Source organism: Balaenoptera physalus (genome assembly GCF_965194825.1).
Source record: "Balaenoptera physalus genome assembly, chromosome: 13".
Classification (NCBI taxonomy): domain Eukaryota; kingdom Metazoa; phylum Chordata; class Mammalia; order Artiodactyla; family Balaenopteridae; genus Balaenoptera; species Balaenoptera physalus.
The window spans coordinates 30619559-30636395 of NC_138892.1; the positions used below are offsets into that span (position 1 = coordinate 30619559).

Below are 16837 nucleotides of genomic sequence, written 5' to 3' on the forward strand. Positions count from 1 at the left end.
TCTCATAGGTGGAAGGACCAAATAAGACCGATGTGTGTAACATCCCTAGCTCTTAGCTATATGGTAAGAACCTAACACATAGTAGTTCACATTACTCTATTTGAAGTTTTCTTTCTAAGCACCAAGGGAGCAGAGATGAGGATAATTGGAAAACAATATTTATAATAATATCTCCCAAGTTCCATTTAAGCCCCAAGACCCTACCACCGTGGATTATTTTTTTTAACACCAGAAGTGCATCCTTATGATATTCTGCCTATGACTATAATGAGCACAACATTATAAGGCAACAATCACCAAAAACTCTATGTACTTGGAGTGGGTTGGGACTGGGGAAATCATCCTTCCACCGCCCCCATTTTATTACTTAAACTTCCTATTACGTGAGCCATTTACCCAGTTTTCACTGGACTTTTCACAACCAGAAAGTCACTGAACTTGGTCCAACTCCTATAAAATTTTACTGCTCCCTTTGTTATTGCATAATGATTCCTAAGAGTTAACGTTTTACTTTTCTTCTAAAATAAGGGATTTGCTTAAAGGAAGAAATCTCATTATAAGTACCAGTGAGCCTAAATCCAGTGCTTTATTGCTCCATTAAGAACTGATAAATTATCTGAGCAAAGTTTAAAGTCATGAGTAAAGCACAGGTTATTGGTATAATATTACATTTTTTCCTTTTCCTTCTCTTCCTCCTCTTTCTTCTTATATCTAATTACATTTTTAACATTTATATACCAAAAGAATATATCATTTTCTGGAAATGCAAATTGGAAACAATACAGAAATAATACTTTATTTAGTGATAAATGCTCAAAGTACTTTATAATATTATTTCTTCCAAAATTCTCTGTTCAAATCTGAGTATAAGACACTGTTATGATAGGCATTTCTGGTGTCATGTCATATATGCATTCCTAAAAAACAACACATTCTGTAAAAGCATGAACTAAAAAGCATGAACTATTCTACGTAGAGTATATGTAAAATAAACATTTAAGGGAAAACCACTAAATACTCAAGCGACATTGAGAATTCTGAGAAGATGGTGGTAGTGGCATAGTTTTTGAATCTCTTCCTTAAAAATAGACATAGCAACTATGATACCAAAACATCTACAACAAAACTAAGTGACAAAGTATCCCCTGAATCCTGAAATCCAAGCAGAAGAGGACAAACCACCCTATATATTTGTAGTCCTATGATAAAATAAAGGCTCTGAGAAAACATAGCACAGAATCGAGGTAATATAGACACAATACAACATCAAAAAACAAGGGGGGAATTTGGGAGATATCTGAAAATTAGGATAAACTTGCTAAGTATCTTACAATTATTAATTGGGAGCAAAAGATTAAATCAAATCTAATGCTATTGGAGGATGCACAATACTAGCTGATATTGATACATGTCACAGTAGGGACTAGACAGACAGTCTAAGTGGGGGGGGGGGAGAGAGAAATGGATATTTTTTTCAGTTTTATTGAGGTATAATTGACAAAACTATAAGAGATTTAAAGTGTACAACATTGTGATTTGATGTACCTATACATTGTAGAAGGATTCCCCCCTGCCCCCCTGCACATTGAGTTAATTAACACATCCATCACCTCACCTTACGTACTTACCTTTTTTTGGATGGGGTGGGAGGAATAGAACATTTAAGTTCTACTCTTTCAGCAAATTTCAATTATACAATACACTGTCATCAACTGTAGTCACCATGCTATACATTAGTCCCTTAGACCTTATTCATCTTATAACTGAAAGTTTGTACATTTTTATCAATACCAACCTCTCCCTATTTCCCCCAACCCCCAGCTCTTAGCAACCACATTTCTACTCTCTGTTTCTATGAGTTTGACTTTTTAAAAAATTCCACATATAAGTGATACCATGCAGTATTTGTCTTTTTCTGTCTGGCTTATTTTACTTAGCATAATGCCATCCAGGTTCATCCTTGTTGTCCTAAATGGAAGGATTTCCAACTTTCTAAAGGTTGAATAATATTCCATTATGTTTATTGGTAGATAGATAGGTAGATAGATAGATAGATAATCATATTTTCTTCATTCATCCATCAACAAACATTTAGGATTTTTCCATACTTTGGCTATTGTGATTAATGCTGCAATAAATGTGGGAGTACAGATATCTCTTTGAGATAATGATTTCATTTCCTTTGGATATATACTCTGAAGCCAGATTGCTGGATCATATGGTAGTTTTACTTTTCATTTCTTGAGCAACCTCCATGCTGTTTTCCATAGTAGCTGTACCAGATTATATTACCACTAATACAGGAGTTCCTATTCTCCACACCCTCAACAGCATTTATTATGTCTTGTCTTTTTTTATAATGGCCATCCTAACAGATGTGAGGCAATATCTCATTGTGATTTTTGATTTGCATTTACCTGATGATTAGTGACACTGAGCATCTTTTCATGTACCTATTGGCCATTGTATGTCTTCTTTGGAAAAATGTCTGTTCAAGTCCTTTGCCTATTTTTTAATTGGGTTGTCTTGGTTTTGCTTTGTTTGCTGTTGAGTTGTATGAGTTCCTTGTATATTTTGAATATTAACCCCTTAGCTGTGTGGTTTGCAAATATTTTCTCTCATTCCATAGGTTGATTTTTGTTTTGTTTGATGGTTTCCTTTGCTGTGTAGAAGTTTTTCAGTTTGACGTGGTACCATCACATGTGGTTATTTGTGCTTTTATTGTCTTTGTTTTTGGTGTCAAATTCAAAAAAATCAGTGTCAAAACCAATGTCAAGGAGCTTATACTTTACATTTTCTTGTAGGAGTTTTATGGTTTCAGGTCTTACATTCAAGTCTTTAATCCACTTTGAGTTGATTATTGTGTATGGTGTAAGATAGGAATCCAACTTTATTCTTTAGCATGAGGCTGTTTAGTTTTTCTAAAACCTTTATTGAAAAAACTATCCTTTCCCAGTCATATATTCTTGCCTCTTTTGTCAAAAATTAATGGACCGTATATGTGTGAGTTTATTTTGAGGCTCTCTATTTATTCCATTGATCTATGGGTCTGTTTTTATCCCAATCCCATGCTGTTTTGATTACTGTAGCTTTGTAATATAGTTTAAAATCCAAAAGTGTGACACCTCCAGCTTTGTTTTTCTTTCTCAAGATTACTTTGGCCAACCAGGGTCTTTTGTGGTTCCATACAAATTTGAGGATTAAATATTCTATTGTACCTCTGTGAAAAAAGGCTATTGAAATTTTTATAGGGATTGCATTGAATCTGTAGACTACTTTGCATAGTAAGAACATTTTGGCAACATTAATTCTCTCAATCCATAAACACAGTATATCTTTCCATTCATCTGCATCTTCTTCAGTTTCTTTTATCAATGTCTTATAGTTTTCGGTATACAGATGTATCACCTCCTTGATTAAATTTGTTTCTAAGTATCTTATTCTTTTTGATGCTTTGTAAATAGGATTGTTTTCTTAATTTCTCTTTCTGATTTTCATTGTTAGTATATATAAATGCAACTAATTTTTGTATATTGATTTTGGACCCTGCAACTTCACTGAATTCTGAATTCATTGATTAGTTCTAATAGTTTTTTGGTGGGGCTGTGGGGGTTTTCTTTATATATCATGCCATATGCAAATAGAAACAGTTTTATTTCTTTCTTTCTGATTTGAATGTCTTTTATTGCTTTTTCTTGCCTAATTGCTCTGGCTAGGACTTCCAGTACTGAGTTGAATAAAAGTGGTAAGAGTGGCCATCCTTGTCTTGTTACTGATCTTAAAGGAAAAGCTTTTAGCTTTTCACCATTGGGTGTGATGTTAGCTGTGGGCTTGTCATAGGCTTAGCTTTGTCTCTTCTTTTTCTAGTTTCTTGAGATGTAAATTTAGGTTGTTTATTTGTGATCTTTCTTTTTTCTTAATATAGGCAGTTATCACTATAAACTTTCCTCTTAGAACTGCTTTTGCTGTATCTCATAGATTTTGGTATATTTCCATTTTTATTTGTCTCAAGATTTTTTTTAATTGCTCTTTTGATTTCTTCTTTGATCCATTGATTGTTCAGGAGCATGTGGTTTAATCTCCACATGTTTGTGAATTTTCCAGTTTTCTTCTTGTAATTGAGTTTTAGTTTCATGCCATTGTGGTCAGAAAAAAATGCTGACCACATTTTCAATTTTTTTAAATTTATTCATACTTGTTTTGTGGAATGATCTATCTTGGAGAATGGTCCATGTTCATATGAGAAGAATGTGTATTCTGGTGCTGTTGGATAGAATTTCTGTATGTCTGTTAGGTCCATATGGTCTAACATGTAGTTTAAGTCCAGTGCTTCCTTACTGTGGGTAAGTGGGTGGTGTTCATGCCAGGCCAGATGGGTACTCTCAGTAAGCCTCATGGTATCTCTGCTGCTTGTTTGCCATGATCTGGAGGTCAGTGATGTACCAAATGCCCCAATATAGAGCTGCAGACAGGAAGTCCAACAGTATCACCTGGCCTGCCCCTCTCAGACAGGTATGCTGAGAGCCCAGAAATTCCTTCCTGAGGTCCCCAAAACATGTATTCATCTTTATAAAATATTTATCAGAACGATCTCTTTAAAAAGGATACCTTTACTAAATTTTGGTTCTGTTTCCAAAGTTTCTTTTATAATACATACAATGATATTCTTAAGGGGACATAAATCTTTGTGTTTCTGTAATTAGAGTTTACAGACCAGAAAAACACAGAATATTTGGGTTGTCCTATAATTAACTTTTATAACATTCAGTCTCAATAAAACACTGAATTGCATTCTCAGTAGCATTGTTTCAAGTCACTTCATCATCATCACCATCATCGTCATCTTCATCATCATAATCACTGTTCCCTTAACACTAACTACATGCTAGGTCACCATATGGTGTTCCTGGGGAAATATATTTTTGCACAGTGTTTCTGCCTCTCCTTCTTTTGAGGAGAAAAAAAAGCATAGTGGACTGTAAATAAATCAAAGTAAAAGTAAAATAAGTATAACCTTCAATACATCCCAATTTAGATAAAAAGTAAATTGTTCTCAAACTTCAGTACCATACTTCTTACAAGTTACTTGAAACCTAGTGCATCTCGCTGCATTGTAATTACTGTTTACCTATATGTCATTGGCCTCCATAATTCTGCAACTAAGTAAGAACAGGGACAATGTCTATCTAATGTACCCATGTAGACTGAACCTTGCACATAGCAGGGACTCAGTTCATATTTGTCAAATGAGTTAATAAATAAGTGAATGAATAAATGAGGAAATATAACTCACAAATGATCACATCATACCAAGACACAATGTCAAGTCATTCTACTAAAAACAGTCCATATTTTGTCTCATTTAATTCTCACAAAACTCCTACAAGGAAGATATTATTTTACAGATAAGGAAATTGGAGCTCAGAGAGCCTAAGGGACAGACCCAAGATGACATGGTTAGGAAATGGTGGAGTTAGGAATTCAACCTCGACCTATCAGATTCCAGAACTCTGTCTTGCTACCACCCCAGCCTCCTGCCTCTGAGCATTACACTGTCTGCCTAAGAGTGAAGAAAAATGTAAGCTTGTGGGAAGATCCTCCCTTTATAAACTGGAGATGGTGACCTCAGAGTCACATACCAGAGCAAGGGCACTACCCACCTCGAGCAGAGCAGCTGTCTCTCAGCCATCACTAGTCTAACTTTAAGGAAAAAGTTAAAATGTGCTCACGTTCACACACATTTGCCATTGTGTGGCTTTGGGCTGTGTTCTTTATTTCATTCTAAACAGATCTTTTTCTCTTTTTAGTCACTTTTCTGAAATAACAGAATGTTGTGTTCTGTATATCACAGCTGCACATAAAAAAGTGCACCTCAAAGTTTCTTATTTAAAAAGATATGGAAATACAATATTCCAGTGAGTCTAAATATTTCTTTATTATGTCCTCAGGTTGGGAGAAACAATTTATTCATCTCTTTCTTTTCCTAGGGCTGTTAAACATGGTAACTCTGTTCATTCTTACCTTCATGGCTTTTCTGGAGTTTCAAATTGTACATGGAGTCAGCCTCAGGATTGCCAGTTCTTCATAGGATACATACAGTTAGGTTCAATTTGATTCTTTTTCAGGGGCAGAAAAAAAAGTATAGGTATTTCCCATGCACTTAGCAGAAGTGAGCTTTTATTTTCAAGGGGTTTAAAAAAAAGGAAAGAAATGATGATAGTCCTTTATTAGTGAGTATTTTTAAACCACTTGCTTTTTACTAATTATTAATGTTTCCCAGATATTTTTAACCAAGAAATATTTTTTGGACTATGAAGGCAGATACAGTATCATGATACCCAGAGTTTATCATTCTCATCAACCAGTAAATTAGTTGATGTCTACACACACACATGATAAACCAAACAAGTGCCCTGAAGGAAGCAAAAATAATCCTCTATTCAAAGATTAGAAATTAGTTAAAAATCAAATACCCATTTGCTCTCAAGTAAATGAGTTTCACTAAAATTTTAAATTGGAAAATGTCTATTCATAGATAGAGGTCAATGCCACCAAAATGTTATTTTGTATCAGGTAGAGGTATATTTTCAAAAGTTTATTTACAGTCCAGGTGGAGGTTTGTTCCTGATTGGGGAATGAGGAAACGGTTTCTGTATATAACAGACATAGATACTATTCTTTTTCTAATTCTTTTAATCAAAGAGCTGCATAATGAACTATATATTGACTATCAAATACATTTTTGAGATCGATTCTAAAGCAATTAGACAGTTAAATGATCATACAGAAATACTAGTATGTTACCAAAAATGTTCCTCTCATCTTCTCCTCAACAAACTATCATCACCAACCTGGTAATCAGATTATTTACTCATTATTCAATTTGTACAGTTATCAAAGAACCCCTTTTGTCATTTGTACGCTCTATCATCATTCCTCTTTCTTTTATAATCTTCTTTAAAACTCTAGCCCTCTGTGAAGCATTTTATCAGAGAATATGAAAATCACTGCCCTGCACAAAATAATTATTTTTAATATAGCAAAAAATTAATGATCTTTATTTGCTCTGTCAGCTTCTTTAGACTAGTACTATATTTTTGTCTCTGTTTTGCACAGTACTTTGCCAGGCACACAGGGGAGTTGAAGAGATAATAGTTGATGGTAATTATGATGCATCCTGTGCTTGTTCACAAGGGACATTTGCTAAAGATTAAAAATAAATTCACAACTAATTGACTGCCAGCCATAAGCTATCCTGCTGGGACTTCCAAACTACCAACTGGAAAAAAATGACTGAGCATATCTTGCCAATGACCAACCCAAAGATTAAAAACAATTTTCCTACTTAACTTGCCTACAACACAACTAGTCAGATGAATGGCATCTTCAGTATTTCTGTAATTTTTCAAAGGGCCCAGTTCAGGAAATTAACCTTTAGTTTAAATGTTGTCATTTGCCTCCCTAAGTTGTCCCTTTCAAACCATCAATGAACAAATATTTATTGAGCACTAACTATGTGCCTTGTGTTTGTAGACTGTGGGAATGAAACCATAAATAAGACACCCATAATTCTTTCCTTTGTGGTGTTTACCCCAGCAGGGAAGGAAAATAGTAAGAAACTTTAAATAGTGACAGAGAAAGATGAGGAAGAGAATAATAATGTATTTCAGTGTCAGAGACATCTCTGTTTCTTATTTTCTATTTGTCACACCTCCCTTAAGTTGAAGGCAAACATCTTTATACTTCTATGCCTTGTGCATGAGAGATAATCCAGGAAACCTTAGTGATTATCTTTCCCAATGAAACATGATCCGTAATGGTATAAGAACAATCAACTTGGGCTTCCCTGGTGGCGCAGTGGTTAAGAATCTGCCTGCCAATGCAGGGGACACGGGTTCGAGCCCTGGTCAGGGACGATCCCACATGCCACAGAGCAACTAAGCCCGTGAGCCACAACTACTGAGCCCGCCTGCCACAACTACTGAGGCCTGCGCTCCTTAGAGCCCATGCTCCACAACAAGAGAAGCCATCGCGATGAGAAGCTCACACACTGCAGTGAAGAGCAGCCCCTGCTCGCCGCAACTAGAGAAAGCCCGCGCACAGCAACAAAGACCCAACACAGCCAAAAATAAAAATAAATTAAATAAATTAAAAATGTACATTAAAAAAAAACATTCAACTTGCTAATGAGTCATGTGGATGAGCAATAGAGAGGTATTGAGAAGGTAAGACTTTGGGTTTTTTTGAGGGCTTAAATTCTACTTCAGAACAGGAACTGACCTTGCCAGAATATCCCTACAGCTGAGATTTTTCTCTCTCTTCTTTACCATCCATCCATCTTTTTTTTTTTTCTGGACATTCTCTTTCCTTTGACCTCTTATCTGCCATCTTCTTCCCTTCTTTCACAAAGCCTGAGGCCATAGCATGTGGTTGTGTGATGGGAGTTATTAATGTTCACCAATGTCAAATTCTTCTCTATTTTTGGTTAGTCATTTCCATGCTCCCCTGAAGATAAGTGTGGCCATGTGATAGTTCCGGCCAAAGGAATGTGAATTACACTCTGAATTAGGCTTTGTATGGCTTGTGTTTGACTCACCAGCTCTTTCTCATCTCCTACTGTGGTGACCCCTGAAGCTTGGTGATTAAATGACAGTGTCATAGACGGTGGAGTTTACTTTAGCTTTAGTCCCTATGTGACATGATAAGCAAAGCTCTCCCTGACACTGTGAATGAGAAATCACTTGAAATTTGAGGGTTGTTATCACAGCATAACTTGGATTATTCTGACAGATATAGATAGAAGAGAAAAGCGATTATAACCAGCACACATAGTCATAAGAATGTTGGCAACATAATTCACTCATTTAACGAGTATTTATTGAGTTGCTGCTATGTAAGTGCCAGAATCTATGCTGGGAATATAGAGAAAAGACAATAAAGTCACTGCCCTCAAAATGCTTGTTGTCTAATGAAAAAAAAATAGTTGACAGATATCCAATTATGATAGAAGTTGACTAGAAAACCTCTTTTTTTTTTTTTTTTAATCATTCAAATATGGTGAGGAAAAGTTTGGAGAAATCTTTGTCTGAAGAGTATGCAACTGGAAGTTAAGAGTGAAGCCCTCTCATGTGTTTGTAATTCATTACTGTTACTATTATTATCATCAACCTATTTATTACTATGGAACATGTGGCAAGATACTGTCTTAAAATGGAGAAAAGGTAGTATTCCCTCCTTTTAGATTACTGAAATGTGATTAATACTTAATAGTAGAGAACATCTGTGTACTCTTCTGGCAAGTTCTAAGTTCTTAGGGCAAGAAGAACATCCCAGGCAGAGTACTTAGTGGAAAGGCCTCTGGCTGTGGTTTCAGTAGTTGTGTACAATTGAGCCACTTCCCTAAGCCTTGGTCTTCTCATGTCAGTCATGCCATGGGTGTCCACTGAGCATTCACTGTGTGCCAGGTATCACACTAGGCCCTAGGGAACCTAGAGCCAGGGAACAAGGCATGGTCCCTGTCCCCCTCTACAAGCCAGTGGGGCATGAACTTTAAACTTTAAGTATCATGATCATTAATTGCATAATTACAAACGTATTAAGAGCTATAAAAAGGGGATTTTATTGGATCATGTGGTTGAGGGACCTAAGTGGAGAGAGAGTCATCTGGGATAGCTGATAATTACTGAGTTTGAAAGAATCTGTAAAACCAGCATGACAATATTTACCTTGAAGGTGGTTATAGGAATTTTTTTAATGTAAAATTCCTGGAAAATAGTTGGTTCTCAATAGATGCTAGTTATTGGACAGTGTCATAGAAACCAGTGTTTACATGTTCAAAAGCAAAGTACTAACGGGGAAAAAAAGGTTGCAGCCTCTACTGCATACTAATACATATTTTATTACTATCATTGTCACTATCAATATTAAAACATTGCACTGAGCTGTTTCATGATCTTATTTTTGTGTTTCCCCTGACATCTTTCAATTCAACCACTGGGGAAGCCCCTGTCTTCCTGTCTGCCTTGTTTTGGTTTTGTTTCATGTACCTTTCCTGGCAACGGGGTCCATTTAGTTGACTGGTTACCATAGGAGCCTGCTTACTCTGAAGGGCAGTTAAGTGTTCTAGGGAAATCAGCAAACTACAGGAAAGGAAAGACTGAAAATCTCTTGCCCAGATTATGAGTCAACAGGTAAATTTGATTCACTTTATTCCAGATTACTTCTAGGTGGGGTCTGGGGTGCAGATGGCAGCTGAAAGGTTTTATTGCTTCAATATAGGTGTTCTATCAAATTATTTTAATCTTTATTTGCATGGCTGTAAACGGTTTAAATAAATGTCTCTTGATTTTACCACTTTATTTTATTTGAAGACTGACATTCTTTTATTGCTTCATAAATGTACTTCTTGAAGTTTTTAGCTTAGTTCTCATTGCATGGGGAGTGAAAAGGAATTTTGAAAGTGTGTTTGATGATGATAATTGTAAATGACATACAGAATGGGACTAAAAACATAGACCTGCTTGATAGTGGGCATGTACAGGGAGAAAGATATTGAACATCTGTATCCATGAGACTTTCATAAATGCACAATCAAGGGCTAAACTTAAGCCAACATGGATTTCAACTGAAATCCATTGTTTTTCATTTATAGAGATGGGAAACTAATATATACTATGTCAAGCACATATTATTTAAAACTCTCAATAACCCTTTGAAGTCATATTATTGTTATTTCCATTTTTTGAATGAAGAAATCGTAGGTCACAGAGACAGTAACTGCTTACTACAAGAATCCTAAATCCCTCAAGAACAGAAAAACAGTAATTTTATTATTTCAGTTGAGTTTATGAAGTAAATTAAAATTTAGATAGTTTTTAGCAAACTAGAAAAAGTGTGACTTTTAAAGACACAATGAAGAGGACAACAGTGTCATCCATTGTTCCATAAAAGCAAATTACATAGGGACAAGAGTACAAAAAACTGGGGCTTTTGTTCTCTCATTTGTTGCAAAGGAAGCACGGTTACATTGGCAAAAACAGCCCTGCACTTTCATTCATTGGAAAGAAATCAGAAAGTTCTCTGGAACAGGTTTGCGCTTAGTGGAAAATCATGTCCTGGTACAAAAGTAATAGCCATTGTAGATAAATAACCATTTATAGCTTTTTATCTTAGTTAAACTGTTATCTCCCAGTCTGTAAAAGATAATTTGGGTTTGCTGTAGAGCTTTTTTTAAGAAAACACTCTGCCTCTTATGAAATCCATCTCCCCAAGCTTTGCTTGGGAGTTTGCAGGCATTCTGCCAATGTCTTGGGAAGAACATCTCTGAAAAGCAGACTGTTAGCCCTGAGTAACATCTCCCTCTGTTGAATTGTATTTTCCTCGCCTAAACAGCAGGTAGGGTTTGAAAGCAAGAGGATGTCCCTGCAGAGAATTTCTGGGCTTTCCATCACTGAAATCTAAAGATATGCTTTAGGAAAAGGCAGAACTGAGGCATCCACATCAATTTAACACTTAATGGGAAAATTGCAGAACCACTGTAACAAAACAGCCGAAAAAGCACTAGATTACAAACTTTCTGCACAGTGAAATGGCCTCAAGACAGGTGAGCTGAAAGCTACATATTAAAATCCTTCACTGAGATTCCTAAAATTAAAGTTTACTCCATTACTATTTTATCCTCAAGAGAAGAGTTTTAAGGGTTTACCATCTCTTGAGTTTTGCTATTACAAAGTTGAAATAAAAAATTAAATATAGGGGAACTGCATATGATAATATTTCTTTTTTATTGTGTTAAAATACACATAACATAAAACTATCAGTCATTTTTAAGTATACAGTTCAGTTGTATTATGTATATTCATATTGTTGTACAACCATTTCTACCATCCATCTCCAGAATACTTTTCATTTAGCGAAACTGAAACTCAGTACCCATTAAACAATAATTCCCCATGACCCCCTCTCCCCAGCCTCTAGCAACTGCCATCTTGGTAGCCCAGAGACAATTCTAGTCTCTGTTACCATGAGTTTGTTTGTTTGTTTGTTTTTAACATATACCACATTTAAGTGGGAACATGGAATATTTGTCTTTCTGTGTCTTGTTTATTTCACTTAGCATAATACCCTCTAGATTCATCCGTGTTGTCGCATTTGGCAGGATTTCCTTCTTTTTTAAGGCTGAATGACATTCTATTGTTTAAATACATATATAATTCTACAATACGCATATATACCTCATTATCTTTATCCATTCATCATCTATAATATTTCATACTACAAAATGCTTTTCATTTTTAGAATTTGCATTATGATATCAGCTATCACTATTCATATTAGCAATGAGTATGAATGACTGCAGATTCCCCTAGCAAAATATTTACCAGCCCTTCTCTATATACAATAGGATTCCACCCACACTAGTAAATGGAGATTTCACAAATCATAAGGTGCACAACCTAGCAGAATATGGCTGTGGAGCTCTTAAGATCAAGTACAATTATTAAACAGGCAGAACCGAAAGGCTCCGTGCATATACATAAGTGGTAAACAGCCACGATATAAACAGTCGGCCCCAGAATTCTGTTGTTTCCCTGTATCTTGCATACTCTTTGCAGTTTGCTCTGAATCACTGTTTCAAAAAAAAAAAAAATCCCAGTGATTCATTCTCCTCTAATCTTAGTAGAAAACATTTCCACACCAAAGTGCACTTTATTTTTCCTTCCACTCTCAGGCAGCATGGAGTAAGAGACAAGGTGAGGAGCCTCCTTGCTAATCCCTCCTCTGCCTCAAATTACCTCCAAGACCTTGAGTAAGTCAGTTCTCATCTAAGCCTTCCTTCCTTCATGTGTAGTGCGGGGGCTGAGCAGGAAGATTTCTAACGTCCCTTCGATCTTGAAGTTTCTGTGACAATATAGAACTGTTCCCAGGTGCCTGGCAAAACTCCTAGTATCTGTCTCTGTTGTTTCCCAATGTACATTTAAATTATGGGTCCCTCGAGTAAATTTCAATAAAAAGACTCCTTAACCAGGGTTATTTGCAAGTTTTAAAAGGGGGAAGGGGAGAACCCACACAAAGAATTGTTGACAGCCCAGAAACTGCTACCAGGATTAGAATCACCACTTTTGTCTTGGTCAAAATTCCTCTTGAAGTCACACAGGCCAATCCTTTTAATAAAAGAGGCAGGTTCAGCTGGAATTGTCATACCCAGACTAACAATGGTGGAAGTTTGAAGGCACTGTTAAGTTGCTATCACATGAAATTGAAGTTTTCTATCTTTCATCTAGTATTACCAGCATCTCTTGCTAGGAGGCAAAACCAGAAACAATAAATTTTAAGCAGGAAAAAAAAGTGTTTATTTAAACCCAAGAAGCATCTATTGCCTACCCTCAATATTCTCCAGGCTCAGGGTCACACTAAGGGATCCATAGGCCCCAAATCCCCTTACTCTGGACATCATGTCCTACATCATATCAGACACATTAATATGCATTGACATCTCATCCTGAATACATCATCTTTCTTTAAAGTGCAAGAGGATGTTTATCATCTTCTTTTTGAAATTGTCTTATTTTGAGGTTTCTTTCTCTTATTTTGTCACCTATAATTTCTATTTTCAGATCTTAACATTTCACCAGCTTTTTAAATATTTCACACCTCTGGTGTCCAGTGAATTAATATCTCCATGATTCACCCCATGTTCAGCATTTTTCTGAAAATACACCAGGTCATCAGAACTGGGCCACAAAGTAATGGCACAATCGTGATGCCTCCTCCAGATACCTCACAGGCCAGCTACATCTCCTGTACCTGACTTACTCTGGAGTTACCAAAGCCATCAGGCTGGGTTGCAATTTGAGGCCAGGGCCTCTAACCTCCTGGATAATCAAATTCTGGAGAAGAAACAGAAGTAAATGAAAGTTTCCCTTCAGAATATCAGTTTGAGAACCATTCAAATATGACCTTAGGACTTTATACCTTCCTAGATATTGGTTCTTCCTGTGTCACTATAGTCTGACCTTTGCAATGGAGCTTTGCCCATACACTGTGGCTGTATTGAAATGGTGTTTGCTTCAGGTTCTAAGGATGGGAGCTTTCAGGGAAAGCAGTCTGGCACCTGGGAAGGCAGGGATTGTAAACCCGAAACTTTGGACTGTACTTGGCATTGGAAAAAAAATCAGTCTGCCAGAACAGAGATCTTCTGTACTCCGACACCTGGTATCTAATCTAGAAAACATTCTAATTGTTCTCATTTTTTTTCCATGACAGAATACAAGCTGTTGCCTCAAGAGAGGGAAAAAAATCCCAGATAATCTTGATTACAGGGTAAAGGATTCATTTAGGACAGCAGCTCTTATTCAGTGTTGCTTTAGACATCAAGAATGTATTTCACTAAAGCTCCCCTTGAGCATTTCAAAACAAAATCACCTTGAGCCTTCATGAAATGAACCAAGTCAACAGAGTCCATTGATAACTGAAAAGCAAATCTGTTCAGGAATATGCAGTTTAGAATCATATATGAGAAATTTCTCCTTAAAGTGTCCTAGACCTCTGGTAAATGCTACACTCTTCCCAAATCTTCCCTGGCCAAGGCTTGTCAGCACCCAGAGATGCCCTAGGTGCTTAGAGACGTTCCGAGGTAAATGGATCTTCTTTCCCTAACCGACAACCAGAAGGCATGCCTGACAGTGGAATAAAATATGTAAAATCCATACTTTCCTGAAATATCTCAAACATATGATCTCCATCCCAGAGAGGGTGGCTCTAGGAAATGATTTTGGGGGGATAGAGGATAAAATGACCTCCATAGTTATATTCATTTTCCACTGATAAATCTGCCTTCTTCTTTTATCCAGGATAGAGGGAAATGGCAGAGAAGGGATGAGGGTATTGGGAAGGGACTTTGCCAGCCCGCAAAGCTCTTCTCTTCTTTTAGGAGTACTCACTGCAAAGAAAGGTTATTTGTGAAAGAAACTAAACAAATTTCAGTTATTTCTATTTCTTCTGCCTACTCTGGGATGAAGGTCCTAGTACACATATCCATTTCTATGTTTCAGAAGTATGCTGCCTGGACTTTTCCAGAGTTATGTATTAGACCATAGGAGAAACTAATAGAAATTTCTTCTATGTTTTTCTTTTACTGTCTTACTGACCTTATTGTCAGTATGTCAGTATGGTCAGTATGGTCTTGCTGACCTTATTGGACCTGGGACCTGTCTGACTAATGTGATTCCTAGGTGTCTCCATCCCATGTATCCCCGGTGGGCCAAGGAACAGTATCTGAGATCCTGGGAGATATGGCTTTAGGGAAACTAGCAACTCTGTTCAGGAGAGGAATGCCCAGAGGTGTCCCCCAAAAGTCCCCACCTGTGGCGCAACCTATCCCTGCAGGGCCCAGACCCCGGATACTGACCCAGGGATCCTGGGGGCCAAAGCAGTATGATAAACGCATGCGCAGTTTGCGCCCCCCAACCCAACCCCGCACCTGCACTCAGACATCCAGGAACTCCAGGCCTGTGCGGACCGGTGTCAGCTCAGTGCATCAGGCCATCTTTCTAGGGCCAGCGGTTACCCCCACTGCACTCCTGATGCAGAGTGGGGAAGGTCATTTGAGCCAGTCCCTCTTATGACCCTCTACCAGGAAGATACACAGGGCCTTTGTGGGAGTCAGGTCTCCCAAGTGTCTCTCATCAGCAGACTTCCTGGCATTGCTAAGAAATTTCTAGAATTTAGAGGTGACTTGTCCAACTTCCCTTTCTCATGGGGGTGGGGTTTTTTTCTTTTTCACTTGGAAACAAGTATCAGATAAAATAGTACTTCTCATCCCTGATTTAATAGCAAACAGATAGCAGTCTACATATCTAGTGAGTTGTTTTTTAAATCTTTCTAATTTACAGTCTTGTGTGGGTGTTGCTGATTGTGTGATATATTAACTGCGCCACCTCTTTTCTACCGATTGTAAGTTGAATTGGGCAAAATTCCTGGTAAAAACAAAACGTTGTGGCCCAGGGTATTGCAGTTTTCAAGTGGGATGTGACAAAAAAACAGGTAAGAATATTCTCTAAGAAGAGGCCTATATTGGAAGAAAATTGAATTAGTAGGCTTTTTAGGATTTTTATTGAATTTTAAGAACTTTCTGATTTGTTTTGCTCTTAGGAAGGGCCCATCCACTGTCCTTTGAAAGCATGTTATATAGTCTGTAACCATATCCTCCATGATTAACATTTTTGAGAGAGTTTAATTTTCAAATGGACTGGGGAGCTTACCACTGGGCCTCTTTTTTAAAGAGTTAGGTGTTTCATGACCTGACTATTACAAAAATTTTAGCTATTGTTCTGGCTTCTGATTAGAACTGTGTATAGAACCCCCTCATTTTGATAAATATTTTCTCTTACTCATTAAGAAATTGAGGCTCAAAGTTATGAAATGACTAGCTACACTGCTACCTAGCAACAAGAGATAATTTCAAGAGTTCTTTCCATCACATGGTGATATTTAGATATATTTTAGTAATTTGTATTAATTTGATTAGCTCTTTGGAGGAAAGCTAAAGGTCTTTTAGTGAAGCTATTACTTTTATCCTCTAATGAGATATTTGACAACCTTGAAATTAATTGCCCATTTATTCATTCAACTGATACTATTCCACCAAGAGATCCTAAGTAGCTAAGGAGGAGGGGAGTACAGTACATAAGCTGTGGTCTCACCTTCAAGAAGGTTGTAGCGTGGCAGGGAGATAATATACCTCAGGGCTGACTTACACACTGGACATAGTAGGTGCTGTCTAGAGCCCGTGATAATTTTAGGGGTCATGAAATGTTTTAATTTCAACATCTTTTCA

The 16837-nt window shown here is 36.9% G+C and overlaps 1 long non-coding RNA gene across 1 annotated transcript in view; it reads left to right on the forward strand.

Moving 5' to 3' along the window:
- The first annotated feature begins 3868 nt into the window (after positions 1 to 3868).
- The window catches only part of LOC309640448, a 160113-nt gene continuing 147144 nt past the window's right edge, over positions 3869 to 16837 (forward strand). Inside the window, exon 1 of the long non-coding RNA XR_014252229.1 lies at positions 3869 to 10190. This is a non-coding gene — a long non-coding RNA (uncharacterized lncRNA). The remainder of the gene's footprint in view (positions 10191 to 16837) is intronic.